The 15,816-nt window shown below is 45.3% G+C and overlaps 1 long non-coding RNA gene across 1 annotated transcript in view; it reads right to left on the bottom strand.

Moving 5' to 3' along the window:
- The window catches only part of LOC309856896, a 40,346-nt gene extending 24,862 nt beyond the window's left edge, over positions 1-15,484 (bottom strand). Inside the window, exon 1 of the long non-coding RNA XR_014307398.1 lies at positions 14,453-15,484. This is a non-coding gene — a long non-coding RNA (uncharacterized lncRNA). The remainder of the gene's footprint in view (positions 1-14,452) is intronic.
- Positions 15,485-15,816: the final 332 nt, after the last annotated feature.

Genomic DNA, 15,816 nt, shown 5'->3' with positions numbered 1-15,816 from the left:
ATAAAAACAATAAAATGCCAATACAAGAGAATACTCATTTTTGTTCATTTTTTGGTGATGGTTTGGTTTGGTTTTTGTTAAATATCATCAGATTAATATTACAAAGAGGAATCATCACTAAAATAAAGCTACAAGGGACCGTCAGAGTTAATGTTAGTAACAATCCTGGTCTCCGTAGCCATCAGAACATTTTAGAGACAGAATTGCGATATGGTTGAAACAACCAAGCCAGGAAGATAAGTTAAAAACATAAACTCATTTTTTCCATTGAGTCATTTCCTACAATCAGACATAAATATCCCTGACACTCTTTGCCTTGGACGTAAAATGGATACATTGAGAATCGCTCCTACCATTGACTGGATTCCCTGAAACTTAATTTTGGGACATGAGACCTAATATAAAGAATTCTGACACTGTACAGATACCTCCGAAAGATCACCTAGGGCTCTCATCTCCAGCCAGGGTCCCAGGCAGCACTGCCCAGAGGGTCTGATACAGGAGACGACCACGGGACCAGGAGCTGACGCAGTCATTCCACGGGCTCTGTTGGATTCCTGCTCCAGCCGGGAGGGAACCTGGCAGTGAGGAAGCAGGCACCTGCGGTGGGACCGGTCCTCCCAGCAACACCCAAGCCTGAGGTTCCCAAACCTTGCCACCATTAACTCTTCAGGGCTCCCGCCAAGAATAATTTGGGATGAACCTAGGGGACAGGGCTGGATGCTGTCTACTCGGTTGGTAATCACTCAACGAGCAAATCAAACTGTTCAAGAGAAGAGGATGAACCTGCGGTTAAACTTCATCCATTCTATCGTTGGTTTTCCATTAACTGTGTCACTACAACGTTTATTTACTTAATATGACAGCTCATTCCACTTCTCAGGAGCTGCCGGTCTGCCCACATCAGGATAACTGTATCAGTCTTTCTTTTTTCTCCACAAAATAGAATCGCACACCGCAAACATGTGTGGCATTTATAAAACCCCTATCGTCGTCTTGACAAGTAAAATAACCTCAGGCCCAAATGCCTAGAAGGAATTCAGTGATGATTATGATTCCATAACTATATGATTTGTTGAGTCTTGATATGCAAAACACTCTTTTTTTACCAGCCATTAACTGGATGTGGGTCATTTGATTTTGCAACCATTATGCTACGTGTTTATTGCTTATCTCTAAGTGAAAGACAGGGGTGTGCCTAAATGATCTGCCTGATTGAACAAGAGGTTTGGCAATTCTAATCCAGGGGTTGGCAAATGACAGCCTGCCACCTGTTTTTGTTAAAAAAAAAAAAAAAGTTTTATTGGCATACGGATGTGCCCCTACATCCATTTAGATATTGCCTACAGTCCGCTTTCCAGCAACAATGCAAAGTTTAGTTGCCACAGAGACCACATGGCCTTCGAACCTAAAATATTTGCAATCTTGGCCCTTTTCCAGAAAAGTTCGCCAACCCTTGATCTTGTCATTTGAGACCACCAAAGTTAGAACTCAGCCACAAAAGGGCCAGATAGATGAAAATGCTACGTGTTGACAAAGGCACCAAACATAGACCAGTGTGGACGGAATTGCAATGCATGGAAGCAACCAAAGAAATCACAGAGAAAAGACCTGTAGGCTTTACTATATTTCATTTAAATGTGTTTTAACGTCAAATGAAAAGCAAGGGGCGCCTGGGTGGCTCAGTGGGTTTAAGTGTCTGGCTTCGGCTCAGGTTATGATTCCGCTTCTGCTCACTCCTCCTCCTCACTCCTTCTCTCAAATAAATAAATAAGATCTTTTAAAAAAAATATTTTTGTTAATAAAATGAAAAGGAAAAAATACTGCAAGAAAGACTACAAAGAGGTAAATGTGCTCGGTATCTCAAGAAGTCTCACAAATTTGTAGAAGAACTCCCTGGAAGAAACTTACAGGAATGGATACAAATTGCCACTTTCAGAACAGGAAGTGTACAAAACCGATAAAATGTGAAAAGACGCTCAACCTAACTAGTCATCACAGAACATTCAAAGTTGTAAGGAAGTATCGCTACAAATTGGCAAAAACGGAGTGAAGCCCTGAGTAGAATCACATCTCAATCAAGATACGGAGACGAGGTACGCACCCTTGTGCTCCAAGTACGCGAGGACATTTTGAAGGTCAGTTTGCAACATCTGTTGAAATTTTAAATACGATGACTTTTGACCCCATAGCGAAAATTCTGCACGTTCACCCTAGCGACACACTTGCTTGTGTTCCCAAGACTGTATGTCAGACAAAGTCGGAAAGAGGCACACCACGCTCTGGGGGCGGAGATTGCCAGAGCACGAAGCAGACATGACCGTACTAACGTTGAGAGCCAAGATTATTACTACCCAAAAGAAGCGGCCTGCAAAGCAATATATCCATGAAAATACCACTGAGTTGTTTGTTTGTTTGTTTGTTTGTTTAAATTCTATCTTCAGGGACACCTGGGTGGCTCAGCTGGTCAACCAGCGGATTCTCAGTTTTGGCTCAGATCATGATCTCACGGTTGTGAGATCAAACCCCGCGTCAGGATCTGCGTTCAGATTCTCTCCCCCTCTCCCTCCTGCTCTCGCTCTCTCTCAAATAAATACATAAAATCTTCCCCCAAAATCATATCTTGAAACTCGTTATGGGTTGTATCAGGTCCTGCAAACAAGGTATGTGGAGGTCCTGACCCCCAGGACCTGAGAATGTGGCTTCATTTGGAAACAGGGTCTTCCCTGAGGAAATGAAGTTCCACTGGGGTCCTGGGGGTGGGTCTCACCCCACTGTGACTGGTGTCCGCACAGAAAGGGGAATTTTGGACACAGACAGACGCATACACAGGGCAGACAATGTGCACACACAGCGGAAGGGGACCATGTGACTGAGGTGAGGCCTGGATAAGGTAAGGAATGCCAAAGATGGACAGAAAACAGCAGAAGCTGGCAGAGACAAGGAATGATCGTCCCCAGAGCCTTCACTGGGAGCACGGCCCTGCTGATCCCTTGATTTCGGACTTGCAGTCTCCAAAACTGCGAGATCATGAATTTCTGTTGTTCTAAAGCCACCCAGATCTTGGGACTTTCTTGCAGCAGTGCTCGGAAACAAAGCCACAATCCATCGCTTGTCCCCACAAACACCCAGTCACTTCTGGAGGGTCAGCAGATCCTTATCTGTAAATGCATAGAACAAGACAGAGAAGTGACTCCCGTGAGAAGTGATTCCAACCCGTCAGAATGTGCAGAAGACCTAGGAAGGGAGCCTGGCTTTTCTATCTACAGTATTTGATAATCCAGCAGCCGACTTGAGTACTTGTTTCAGTAGAAATTCTTTTTAAAAGGTGAAATGGTGAAGGGTATGCCCAGTGTGTCTCCCTTCTCCTGGGACGAGAGCCCGCCTCTTCTGGAACCTGCCCCTCTCCATTCCAACAATCTGGCTCGTACAAAGGCATCCACCATCCACTGGGGTCCTGCGGGGACACTTTGGGACCAAGCTGGGACCCTTGGGTCTGATGGAATCCCTCCCTGTCAGCACAGCTGGAACCCTAAGTCTTGGACATGCTGGCCGCTGTAGTCACTGCTTCTCAGGAGAAGCCGCTCTGGGGGCAGGGAAGAAAGCCAGTTTCAAAAGGGAAGCAGAGACGACGGACGGACATCTCTGTAAGAACTGGTGGCCTTGGAGTCCCTGTTTCCAGCCACCCCAGAAACGGGCTACACTTCTGTCCTCACTGACTTGAGCCAATGCTTTCTGTCACCAGTGCCACTTGGAACTGGGTTTCTGCAACTTACCTTCGAGATAGTCCTACCCAGAAAGGAACAAACACAATGTAGGACAACAAATGCATGTGATTCTAAATACCCAGTGAGAAAATGGTCGACCTTCTCATTATCAAAAGAATACAAAAAATTTTTTTTTAATTTTTAATTCAGTGGCATCTATACTGTATGTCCCTTGAACTAAAAATCTCAGCCTCAGGATGGTAGAAGGATAAGCATATTTTATTCTCTTTCATTTATCCTTTCTTGTATTTGCTAAATCCTTACCAACAAGATTATATTACTTCTGCATTAAAAATTAATTTTCCTGGAAAAAAAAAATTAATTTTCCTGGGACGCCTGGGTGGCTCAGTTGGTTAAGCAGCTGCCTTCGGCTCAGGTCATGATCCCAGCGTCCTGGGATCGAGTCCCACATCGGGCTCCTTGCTCCGCAGGGAGCCTGCTTCTCCCTCTGACTCTGCCCGTCACTCTGTCTGCCTGTGCTCGCTCTCACTCTCTCTCTCTTACAAATAAATAAATAAAATCTTTAAAAAAAATTAATTTTCCTTCTCATCCCCCCCCCCACTTTTATTTTTAAAGAAAAGTCTTACAAGAAATCAAGTGTGAAACATTCAGGACCAAGACACTGAGGTATTTTCAAAGAATTGCAAGTATTTGCAGGGAGAAAATGAGCAAAGACCACAGGGTGAGTTTATGGTTTAGAGCATGTTATTTTTGGCTTCTTAGCACACGTCAAATATAGCATATTTACTACGAATCTGGGTCTAACATGTGTGCCATTACCATGACGAGGTTCTATAGTTAAACACTCGAATATATCAGGTCCTGCTAACTGGTGTAGTTGCTTGGACTTTTTGCTCACCAATATTCGAGGACCCTCCCTGGGGAAGTATTATCCTTCCTTAGGGGCACCTGGGTGACTCAGGGGGTTAAAGCCTCTGCCTTCGGCTCAGGTCATGATCCCAGGGTCCTGGGATCAAGCCCCGCATCAGGCTCTCCACTCAGCAGGGAGCCTGCTTCCCTTACTCTCTCTCTGCCTGCCTCTCTGTCTGTCAAATAAATAAGTAAAATCTTTAAAAAAAAAAATCCTCACTCAACAGGGGCACCTGGGTGGCTCAGTCAGTTAAGCATCCGACTCCTGGTTTCTGCTCAGGTCATGATCCAGGGGCGTGAGGTTGAGCACCGTGTTGGGCTCTGCACTCAGCATACAATCTGCATGGGGGCTCAGATCAATACGCAAAACTTTCAAGATAATAAAAAAAAAATCTCCACTCAGGTGTTGCCAGGTGATTCGCTGCCCCCGATGAAGGTGAGAAAGATGATGTTTCAAGGGAACGTTTTATGATGTGGCGTATCATATTCCCCATCTCTCCATTCCGTCAACCTCAGTCCCCAAGTGCCCACAATGAGAAGGTGCCCCAGCAGGTACCACTAGCAGTGATCCAGGGCAAGAGGAAGAAATGAGAGAAGCTGTAAAGTCACGGCCTTGCTTGTTATCGGGCCGTCACAAAGCCTCTCTTCGCTAGCACGATGGGAACCCAAGAAAAGACACCACCCAGAATCTTTGCAAAGAAAAGGAAGACAGCTCGGACTGGGTTGCAAAACACATTTTAACTACTGTTCTAGCCTCTTGCTATTTTTACACACTATAATTATTCTTCTCGATATTTTACTAACTTAGCAAAAGGTTCTAGTGCTTTTTGAGGCTGATGAACAAGCAAGCTAAGAGAAAAGCCTGGCGGGATAAGAAGCTTTTCCATTTCCAGCACAGCTCACACCAGACACAAACGACACGGTTCTCATCGTAATCAAGCACAAACAGGGCCACATCGCTTCAGCACAAGATCCCTGCCCCCATGAGCCCCTCCCTCTGCCCAACGCACCATCCTTCTGCGACGGAGAGGAGAATGTAATAGGAATCGCACAAGCAGCTCATGGTAATTTTTCCCAGATCTGTTTTTACTCCACTTCTAAGCCTGAGTTTAGACCTACGATTTTTGTCTCATGGAAGCGACCTTATTTTGTTAGATTCAGGCTCAGCGTGTGAAGTGTGCATGGGGGGGTGCGGGGGGGCGGGGGGCCAGCAGGAGGGAGGAATTCCTTTGCATCGCATCAGGGATTTGCAAAAATAAAGAAAGAGCCCGTGGAGTAAATGAGAACATTTTTTAATATAAGTTGATGGCAACCATCTTCAGTGATCTGGTGCACGAAAGGAACGCAGAGAAGGGTAAAATACTTTCAGAGAGTAGACTGAGATCCTCGTCACCCCGGGCCAAAGAGCTGCTCATGAACTCAAGGACCTCACCACGGAGCAAAGCACACCACACACAGGCGGGTACCCTCACACTCTAGTCACCTTCCAAAGGCGCCACCTGCGAATACCATTGTCTTGGCAGTGAGATCCCACCGTGTGAATGGGTGGGGGCAGACACCGATTTGAAGACCACAGCAACCCTGGTATAGCTCAGTGCCCTTGTCTCTATCAAATCCTGGCATCGTTTTACTCAAGATGGCAGCAGCACTGAACACAAGATCCTACCCTCAATTTCTAAAACCAACAAAGGCCTGGGCGCCTGGGTGGCTCAGTTAAGCGTTTGCCTTCAACTCAGGTCATAATCCCAGGGTCCCGGGATCCAGCCCAGCATCAGTCTCCCCTGCTCAACAGAAAGCCTGCTTCTTCCTCTTCCCCTCCCCCTGCTTCTGTTGCTTTTCCCAGTGTGTCTCTCTCAGTCAAGTAAATAAATAAAACCTTAATAAAGACATAGATAAAAGCAACAAATGCTTTAGAAACAATCAGACTGGTAATTTGTAAATTACCAGACTGATGATTTGTGTCTGAATGTCTATCATTTGGAAAGCAGTTTTAATGATAGATGCTTTCGTTGGAGAATAAAATGGAATATACGTTTCGCATCGTTATTTGTGAATTAATTTATATGACCAAGTCCTCTGTGTGTTTTCTGCTGGTATAGGTTTTGTATTCTAGAACACTCCCAAGGGCAATTCTGATGGTGAAATAAAATAAGAAATGTAAAGTTTCCATTGCACGGTAGCATACACTAAATTTCACTTACTTTTCTTCCAATAGAACATGTAGACTTTGGACAAGTTAATGAAAACCAAGACACGGAAGTCATGTGAACAGGCCATGGACGGCAATCCCCCAAGGCTATAAACTTTCACGTTTGAAAAGTGGCCCCCATCACCAGCCCTAACCTAATGCCACGGGAGTTCCCGGCTACTTAAGCAATTACTTCAGTTACAGCGCAATTACACTTACCTACCAGCGCGAACAGGGAAAAATAACAATGAAAATTGAAATTCAACTTAAACACTGACACTCAGGCACAATTCACGGACCGCAGAACGGAAAGGACATAAATTGTTTCCAGTTTCCCTCAACACTGAAGAGAAGACCATGAAACAGGTAATAAATCAAACTTTAATTTAGAAATTTCCTGGGATTATACTTTCATTGGTGATGTTTTTACTCCAGAAGCACTTCGAAGCCTCCCTCATCAGTAAAAGAAACGTACAAGCACTCATCGGTCTGCAGGTCAGAGGTAATGGGTCCGACTCCCCAGCCCACCCCTCAAAAACCTAGGTGCACCTGATTCTTGTATTTTTTTTTCTTTTACATGATTCTGAACAGCTTTCACGTTTCAAGGCATTTTCCAATCACATGGAAATCAATTCTCCTAAATTATATCATGCCATTCTCTCAGGAGATACTGTCTTAATTGGGTGAGGAAAGGGATTTACTACTTCAACAGCTCTTTGTAAAAACTCCTTTCACTTTCTCAGCATCAAAGCCTCCGTCACTGTTGCCTCATCTCTTTACACCTGTTAGATGCTGTTGCTGTTTTTCAAACAGATGGCGCGTTTAGTGTGACCTTACATTTCTACATCACTCCGGACGAAATGTATACCCTGGGTTCTCTCTGCCTCTGAAGGACGGAGGACATCCCACCTTCACGTCCGTGTGCATGCATCCAGGAGGCTTTGAAGCGGGTAAAGACCCACGCACCAGTGGCCCTATTCATGCTTTTTCTTCTCCTTTATTTAAAAAAAAAAAAAAAATCGGTATCTTTCGTATTTAGTAGGTGAACCATCTTAACAAAGGTAAATTATCCGCTTACAAATACTTTCTTGTTCTGTCCAAATCCATGAGGCTAACAGACATGGAGATATTCAATTTAAAAATTATCAACAAAAACCCTATGTCTCTCTAGCAGAGATCAGCCAACCACACCGGTTGGCCAAATAAGGGGCTGCCGGTTTTTATAAATCTTTTTTTTTTAAGATTTTGATTTTAAGTGTATTTATTTTAAGATTTTATTTGAACCCATATGGCGCTCAAACTCACAATCAATCTCAAGACCAAGAGTTAGAAGCTCTACTGACTGAGCCAGCCAACCGCCCCTATAAATAAAGTTTTATTGGCATTTGGCCACACCCACTTGTTTACATATTGTCTATGGCTTCTGGGATCAAACTGACAACTTTCCACAAAGACTCAATCCCCCACAAAGGGTAAAATAATTTCATTCTGGCCCTTTACACAAAACACTTGCCAATCCGTGCTCTAAAGAGGTACTAACAGGGGCACCGGGGTGGCTCGGTTGGTTGGGCGGTTGCCTTGGGCTCAGGTCATGACCTTGACATCCCAGGATGGAACCCAGCGGGCTCCCTGCTCAGTGGGCAGTCTGCTTCTCCCCCTCCCCCTCCCCCATCTCATGCTCTCTCTCTCTCATTCTCTCAAATAAATAAATAAAATCTTAAAAAAAAAAAAAGAGGTACTAACAAATATAATACAGGCCACGTATGTCATTCCAAATTATTGAGTGGCCATATTAAAAATTAAAAAGGAAAGGAACGGGGCGCCTGGGTGGCTCAGTGGGTTAAGCCGCTGCCTTCGGCTCAGGTCATGATCTCAGGGTCCTGGGATCGAGTCCTGCATGGAGCCCAGGATGGAGCCCCGCATCGGGCTCTCTGCTCCGCAGGGACCCTACTTCCTCCCCTCTCTCTCTCTCTCTCTCTCTCTGCCTGCCTCTCTGCCTACTAGTGATCTGTCAAATACATAAAAAATCTTAAAAAAAAAAAAAAAGGATGAATTTTTTAGCAAAGGTTCCAGCTTCATCAAGTGAAACGGGACGTAACAGACTTCCTGCTCATGCAAAGTACATCCCCAGTAATATTGGGGACATAAAACATCATTTGTGGAGTCCCTGAAATGCACATGTTAACTGGGTGTCCTGGTTTTCTCTGGCCACGTGCGCCTCAGGCCCTGAGTCTTCCTGCTCAGTAAAACTTCACCTGGGAGGCAGCAAACGGAGGGGACTTTTCCCGGGGTCTCTGCTCCGCTCTGATGCCTCGAGTGAGCATTTAACGGATTCTGGAAACTGCTGGTGCACACACACTCACTGGCCTTGGAGATGAAGTAATGCTAAGTTGACCGAGCCCAAGGGCTGCCGGGCGTCACACAGAAGGCACCAGCAGCATCCATTAGTAAGGGTCTACAATGCCCCCACCAGCTCTTTAGAAAGTTTTTCTTTTTTTTAAGATTTCGTTTATTTGATGGAGAAAGAAAGACAGAGAGAGAAGGAACACAAGCAGGGGGAGTGGGAGTGGGAGAGGGAGTAACAGGCTTCCCTCTGAGCAGAGAGCCTGATGCTGGGCTCCATCCCAGGAACCTGAGATCATGACCTGAACAGAAGGCAGACGCTTAACAACTGAGCCACCCAGGTGTCCCTGGAAGGCTTGCTTGAAAGAAAGAAAGAAAGAAAGAAAGAAAGAAAAAAGAAAAGAAAAAAAAAGGTGTGTGTTGTCCCACCAAGACACTAGGAACACCTTACACAGAAAAAGAAAGTCTGCATGATCAGGACTCCCAGTTAAGAGCGGACAACAAATCAATTTTCTTATTCCTACAGGGGAGAAAAATAATAATGACTGTCTCCTTTTTGCTTCCAGGAAAGTAGGCCAGCACTTTTTTTTTTTCCAGCGCATTTTGAAGTGCAGAGCTGGGGAACAGGCACTGTGAGATGACCAGAGTGATTTTAGAATAGGAGAGCTGTCTGGGAATCCACGTTAAGAATCCAAGTTGTAAAAACCAAGCCCTGTGTGTTGTTTCCTATACTCAAAAACTTGGCGGCACAATTCACTGTTGTTCATCGTGGAGGCTTCTGACTGCGTGCTCTTCTGAAGGCAGCTGTGGCAGAGCTCAAAGCACAGGGTGAAAACCAGCTTGGGTCTGTGGTCAGGTGAGAGACTGGTGGGGCGGCGGGACAGTCGGAGGACCCAACACGCAAGTGAATTTTTTGGCAATCAGAGCCTGATCAAAGCTGTCTACACAGTTTTAACAAGTAAGAATAGACGCCAACCCCCAGCCCCCCCCCCCCAAGAAATGAAGGAGAAAATGATCTAGTGACAGCGACAATTACGCACTTTTCCTTTTACTCATCTTGAAAAATCTTCTGGGAGAAACTTTCTCACGGAAAGAACAGAGAACCTTTATGTCATTTTCTCTCAACTTAATTTCCTTGCAGAGCTCAAGATTCGAAAGCACTCTGCCATCAATCCATGATTCAATGATCGCTCAAAAGCGGTTTCTGTGCAGAAAGAGGGTGATCTGTTAGGGGGCACAAACACTTCTTTAAAACCGTGTGCACACCAGTGTGGCCAAGCGAACATCAGAATCCAAGAGAAGGCTTGAAATAATTCCATTCCCACCGAAGACACCAGATTCTTCCAAGTTCTCCGTCCTTCTCTTCTGATCCAACCATATTTTCCTATCGCTTCAGTTACAGGCAGAAGCATGAGGAGCCCTTGTAAAGTCTCCAGAATTCAGTGGACACATCAGCTTCTCAAAGGCTCTCCATCTGGATCGGTACCATGTGTTCATCTGATTTTCCGGACAGCTTATCTGGAGATTCTTCTCTCCTACAAACCAGAAAGCTCACTCCAAAAGGAAAAGCAGAAAATGCAATGAAAAAAAAAAAAAAGACTCCCAGGTATCTTCACAGTTTTAAGTTAAGCTATATTCATTCCAGAATTCCTCAGGACGTTGAAATGAAATCACTCTGAATGTACTTAACGCCATCGGAGTGTATGCTTAAAAATGGTTAAGATGGTAAAGGTTGTGTTACGTATATTTTACCACAATAAAAAATAGAAGTACCAAAAAAAAAAAAAAAAAAAGAAGTAAAACCCAAGAGCCGTCCATAGACAAAATGTCATCCCCAACAGTGTTGAAGGTACGTCTTGCCTTCTGTGTTCCCAGCACCTAGTCTGCTTTTCCTCCGTGGCTTGAAGTTCCCAAAATTGTCCTCCCTACTAAGCACTTTTTTTTTTCAGTCCATCTCGCCATTCAGTCCTATCTCTGAACAGGACCGTAATTTAAATACACCGATAAAATACAGGCTGATCTAGACTGTTTACCTTGTGGTCCAGTTATTTGGGCTTAAAGTGCAGACCAACAAGACTTCCATTTAATGTTACGGCACGTCTCCTGGGTGTCTCAGTCAGTGAAGTGTCTGCCTTCGGCTCAGGTCATGATCTCGGGGTCCTAGGATCGAACCCCGCATCGGGCTCCCTGCTCAGCGGGGACTCTGCTTGTCCCTCCCCCGCTGTTTGTGCTTGCTTTCCCTCACATAAATAGATAAAATCTCAAAAAAATAAGTAAAGAAATAGAAACATTATGGTAATAACCAGTTACCTCTTCCAAATTCCAGGGCTACACTCATATTTCTCCTTTTTGAAAGTCATCAACAATTTCTACGTCCTGGGAAATGGGTGGTGTTATTTTCATAAGCCATCAAATTCTTTCATGAGGATTTAAAAAATTTTTTCCTACTGACAGCTAACTTACAAGTATGTGTGTTTTGCTTTTTTTTTTTTTTTTTTTCTGAGATTAAGCATTCCTTACAAAATTTCACACATTTCCTACTTGCAGCATTGGTTGAGTTTGGGGATGGTTTTCATAGTTGTGGGATTTATTAGGAGTGAGGTCTCTCGATGATGTCTACACATGGCCCTTTGTGGACTTGGAGGAAGACAAAAGAGTTCAGAGGGAAGATTTTTAGCAAAGGGACATGTAGTAGGTTACACAGAAGCCTCAAATATATAGGTCCAAGTCCTAACTCCTGGTACCTCGGAATGCGACCGCAGAAGGGATTTGTCAGATGTAACTAAAGGTAGGATCTTAAGATGAGATCATCCCAGATTTGAGGCGTGCCCTAAATCCAATGACTGCTGTCCTTATAACAGAAAGAGGAGGAAGGTGTGAGACACAGAGACCCAAGAGGCCAGTCAAAGACCAGGGTAGAGATAGGAGTGCTGAGTTGACAAGCCAATGATGCCACCAAAAGCTGAGAGAAGGTTCCAGAGGAACCCCTCCTGCAGACACCTTGATCTCAGAATGTGTGGCCTCTGGAATAGTGAGAGAATAAATTAATTCATGCTGTGACAACCCCCTTGGGCCCGCTTCCACTAAATTTATGTTCATTTGTTACGACAGCCCAAGGAAACAAATACACGTTCATACAATGGGGGTGGCCTTCCAGAAATATCACCATGGCTTCTATAGAGGAAGATGGCTTGATCCAAAGGTTTCAAGTGTTCAAGGGGACTAGTTAGGAAGACTGGCAACAATCCAGGTGAGAACTGCAAAAACCCAGTGTGGAGGGAAGGTGATGAAGGCAAGGTTATCGAGGCAAAGGCCTTTCACCGACATTGCCAGAGACAGAGGTAGGCAGGAGGGCCAGCAAGGAGGCAAGGACAAGAGCTACTGAGGAGGGGGGAGGACACAGGTGCAGGTGTAACCTAGAAAGAAGGGCAGGTGGGCCCCGGAGATGGCAGGGGAGGTGGACATGGACGCGGATGAGATTTATCATTGCCAAGTTAAGAAACAAACAACGTTGGACCTGATGACCTCCATTAGTCGAGGTCTTCTGCTGAGAAAGCGTGGTGGAGAAGGGCCAGGACAGAGCCACGCCAGCCCAAAGAGCTTGGGTCTGGAAGGGCGGGGAGAGCTGAAGATGACCTCGCAGAATCGCTCGCTCTCATGGGGGCCCAGCTGGGGTAGAAGACCACAATCGATAGTACTGTGAATGCACTCCGTTGTGCAATTTTTCTTCGGCAGCCATCAGAGTTTGGATGTGGACCAAGGACGGCAGATGGCTGGGCTGATTCAAGATCGGGCTTCCGCAAAGAGCAGTACATAACATTTCGGTTTGTTTCCAATATGAGCTCTGTTGGACCGATCAACTTCAATAAATTCTCTACTATAAACATCGGTTACAAAAAAAATGCTCCCTAATGAATAAATACGTTGTGGTATAGTTGTATGTTGAATGCTGTGATAGCCTTGAGGATGAACGAGCTATAGTTCAGCGGAGAGAACATCATACACATAATGTCAAGTGACAGATGCGAGACCCCCCCCCCAAGATATACGGAACACAGTTGACAGATGCGAGCCCCCCCACAAGATACATGCAATACAGTTCCATTAATACAAATCCATTCAGTGTAAGCATGCGTACATGCAGTAAAACTATAGAGAAAAGCAAGGAAATGATTATCCCCAAAGTCAAAATAGTGATAAATTCCAGTAGGGAATGATGGTTGGTGATCATGCGGGTTTCCTGAGCAGCTGGCAACATTCCCCTTCTCAACTTGGGTGATTACTAGTTGGTTTTTTTTTTCTATTACTCATTAAAATGTATCTGAATGCTCTCTTATGCCCAGAGGTATATGTCATAATAAAAATAAAAGGGAGAGAGGCAAATTCTCTGGGACATTAATAATTCAATTATCGCTTGAATTCTCTACAAAATAGAGACTATCATCCTAATAAGCCAGGAAATATTTTTTTACGGGCAAGTATTAGCAACCCAAATAAAACTAGGCAAAGGGGGGAAAGAAAAAAAAGGAACATACTGGTTCATGTAATTGAATAGTCTGTGTGTAGCCTTCAGGCATGGCTAGATCTAGGCATTCAAATGCTACCTAATAGGGTCTCTCTCTATTCCTCAGCACCATGTTTCTCAGTGCTATCTTCAGTCCTAAGCACTGATAAAGAAGATGGGTTTTATCAAATCTAGGTTTACATGTTACCAGTTTAGCAAGCAACCAAGCAAATAACCAAAGAAACAAAGAAACCCCTTTGTCAGCAATTGTAACCAAAGCCCATATCTGGCTCTTTCTGGATATCATGGGCGACACACTCTTCCCTAACCAGTCACTGTAGCCAAGGGATGTGACACGCTGTTTGGCCAGGCCTGGTCCCCAAATTTATCGCCAGAGCTCTGTATGTCACAAGTGACAGCCAAGCGTTCCATAAAGAACCTTTACCTGTTTTAACCAAAAGACAGGGACTGGCCATGGAAGTAGGCAAAACCCACCGATGTGCACTATGAATATTTCCACCTTCCTCTGGTGCTCTCACCAAGCAGTAACTTCCTTTCACTTCCCACTCCTATATATCAAACAAGCCATCTCCAAATAAACAGCAAAGACAAACAGAATAAAATACACAAAAAAGACCCAAGAATTTAGAAAGCAGCGGAAAGCCTTGACAGAATGTGTGAATGATTCCACTTTCCCCAACCTTTGGCCTCTCGTTAATTACCTACTGGGAGTCTGAGCCAGAACGTATACACGTAATTATATAATTTCTATCGACTCACCGATAATGGGTTCCGGCTAGCATGGTTCAGTAGAAGAGAATGTGACATTGTGCTTGGCAGGGCAATGAAGGGCGCCACACTGACCCGACTCCCTCAGCCTTTGCCCAGTGTCCTGCCAATTCTGTCCCGGAGCCTCCGGGGGCGAATGGAACTCAGTGAGCTTTTTAAAGTGAATAAAGGGGAAAGATCCTGGATGCCCTGAGAGGGTCCGGGACAAAATGGATTGCCTCCAGAAGGAAAGGACGCACTTTGCCCATAACTGACCCAGCCAGCCAGCGCTCCAGGACCAGTCAAGCGAATCACAACCATGCGTGTCTCCGCATTACGTATGTTGTTCCCAGAATCCGCCGTGCTCCTGCGGACACTGCCAAGGCTGGACTTCAAGGCAGATCCTCACAAATCTGAAAGCATCCTGACATCAACAAAGTCTTCCTGGCCACCCCACGGGGGAATCAAACGTTAATAAAGGCTGTTGACACCATAGCTGCAGCAGACTTCAGCTCCTGGACATCTCTCTCCTCCCTCCCTCCTTCTCTCTCTTTCTTTCTTTTAACATCTCCTTTCTGAGAGCAGCTCGAGGAAACCCACAGTATCAGAGCCGCCACCTCCTCTCCCCAGGTCAGGCAACTAAAGAGAGAGAACTCTCCTTTTAATAATTACCAGTTATCATTTCACAATCAAAGGCTTTGTGGTTTCCGTCACCTACGATCAATGAAGATTAAATGAACATCTTGAAAAGCCGCATGATTATTCCGCAAACACACCTTAGGCTCCCTCGTCGGGGCCAAGCACTACGGTAAACTCTGGGGACACAGACATTAATAAGACACAACTCCTGCCAGAAAGAGAGGACTCAGGGAAAACTCGTCTGGAGTCGCATTTTCAGCTGACCCTCGGGCTGTGCGGTGAAGAGGGAATATAGAAGTAATCTCTTTTTTTTAAATCTCTCATCTCCCACAACCGAGAATTAAAATGGCAGCTGTCCTGTGGGGAGATGACCCAGGCCTCTCAGTTCAGAGCTGCCCTCCCAACCGTGAGCTCTCTCCCTTCTGCAGGCCTCCTCCCGCCGCAGGCTTTGGGGCTGTAGGCACCACCCCGCCCCCACCCCCAGGACACACACCCCAGGCTGCAGGAGGGGTGGGAGCCCTTCCCTCCCTCTGCCCCTCCTCCACCAAGCCTCTCACGTGGTCTCCCCAACCCTGTTCCAGGCTGAGTTGTGTCCCCCCCACACACACACCCCAACTCTATGTTGAAATCCTAACTCCCACTACCTTAGAATCTGACTGTATTTGCAATCAGGCTCTTGAATGAAATGAAATGAAATGAAATGACATGGGGGTGATCAGGCTGGGTCCTGATCTAAA

The sequence above is a fragment of the Mustela nivalis genome (genome assembly GCF_964662115.1).
Source record: "Mustela nivalis genome assembly, chromosome: Y".
NCBI classification, from domain to species: Eukaryota; Metazoa; Chordata; class Mammalia; order Carnivora; family Mustelidae; genus Mustela; species Mustela nivalis.
The sequence above is the reverse complement of the archived record's forward strand: the minus strand, read 5'-3'. Positions and strand labels throughout refer to the sequence as shown.